At 36.4% G+C, this 1,480-nt stretch overlaps 1 protein-coding gene across 4 annotated transcripts in view; it reads right to left on the bottom strand.

Moving 5' to 3' along the window:
• The window catches only part of CUNH5orf46 (chromosome unknown C5orf46 homolog), a 62,150-nt gene that overhangs the window by 33,591 nt on the left and 27,079 nt on the right, over positions 1-1,480 (bottom strand). For 2 of the 4 annotated variants that reach the window (XR_002777945.1, XR_002777944.1), the window contains exon 2: positions 943-1,097. The exons of the other annotated variants lie outside the window; for them this stretch is intronic. The gene's annotated coding sequence lies outside the window, so the exon portion shown is untranslated. The remainder of the gene's footprint in view (positions 1-942; positions 1,098-1,480) is intronic. 4 annotated transcript variants of the gene reach the window in all.

The raw sequence follows: 1,480 nt of genomic DNA, 5'->3' as shown, positions 1-1,480 counted from the left end.
AGGAATTGAGGTCTAGCAAAAACCCCAGAACAATGCAGGATTTTCTTTAATACATTGGGGAAAGGTAAAAGGTAATGCATACATATATAAATATAATCATAGTTTAAATTTAATATAGTTTGTTTTTATCTCTCCAAGGGCATGACTGAATTAACAGTGAGTGTATCTATGGGATCGTGAAATTCGTATTATGGAACCAGACAGCGTAGTTAGTTGTAGGAAGCTGCTTATTTTCTGGTTAGCTCTCATAAAAGTTTCCATCATATTTTTTTTCAAGTGTTTAAAGTGCCTCTCTTGTACCCTAACTTTGTGCTACTAACCAAATCACCTATTTATTCTTATTCTTTTATTATTATCATTATTATTTTACTTTAAAAATTTACTCTCTTAGCAACTTTCAAATATGCAATACAGTAGTATTAACTATCATCACTGTGCTATACATTACATCCCCAGGACTTACTTGTTCTCCTTGCTTGAAGTCCTGCTTTTGGAGGAAAATGCCTTTGTTAAAAATACCGGTTTACCACTATGAGGCCTCATTTTGAGTTGCTAATCCCTTTGCTTGAGAGCTCTTAGCAAAACAAGCCACTCTTTATAGCTGAGCGCCACCTTGTGGATAAATAGTGAGTTATGCAGGCATAATTGGCCTGTTGCAACAGTGTTCAGAGTCAGAATTCGTGGATTAGAATTTTGCCCTGCTACCTACTAGCTGTGTGACTGTGGGCAAGCTACTTAATTTGTGTTTCAGTTTCCTCTGTAAGTGAGTGTAATCTTCCAATCCCATGGTTATAGTAGCACATAGAGCTACTAATATGATGTCTTTGTATTCACGGTCGGAGGGCGCTGTCAAGTAAGACCAGATTGCTAGATAAGAAAATCATAATCACGAGTATTAATAATATTGTCAATAATAATGGCTAGCATTTACTGAATACCTACCTGTAGCCGGTGCTGTGCTGCATTCTTTATATTAACCATTTCATTTAATCCTCACAATCGTCCTTTGTAGTGAAGAACTCTTATGTTCAATTCACAGGTGATGGAACTGAGACTCTGAGGTAATGGATTTGTCCAGTTACATCTCTCACAAAGAGCTGAAATAAAATTCAAGTCTGACATTACAGTATATCATCTTAACTGCTTCTCAGAGCCTGAGATGCTTGTGAAAGGATTGGGCAAAGAAATAATACTTGTTTGGGAGAAGACATATTGTGTGTGCATGTGTATTACACACAAGGGGAGCAAGAGGCAGGGGAATGGCGGACGTACAGTCATTGTCTTCACATTGCTAAATAGTTGTCATAGGGAAAGGAATGCCGTGTTTTTTTCCTAAGCGACTCTAAATGTTATAATATTTTGGGTAAATCAGTTTTTGCCTATTTACACAGAACAATTTTATAATAGCCAGAATTGTTCAAGTATGGACTGATCTGCCCTTGGAGATAATAAAATCTTTATTATTAGAGTTTTCTAAGCA

This window comes from Pteropus vampyrus, unplaced genomic scaffold (assembly GCF_000151845.1).
Source record: "Pteropus vampyrus isolate Shadow unplaced genomic scaffold, Pvam_2.0 Scaffold552, whole genome shotgun sequence".
Classification (NCBI taxonomy): domain Eukaryota; kingdom Metazoa; phylum Chordata; class Mammalia; order Chiroptera; family Pteropodidae; genus Pteropus; species Pteropus vampyrus.
The sequence above is the reverse complement of the archived record's forward strand: the minus strand, read 5'-3'. Positions and strand labels throughout refer to the sequence as shown.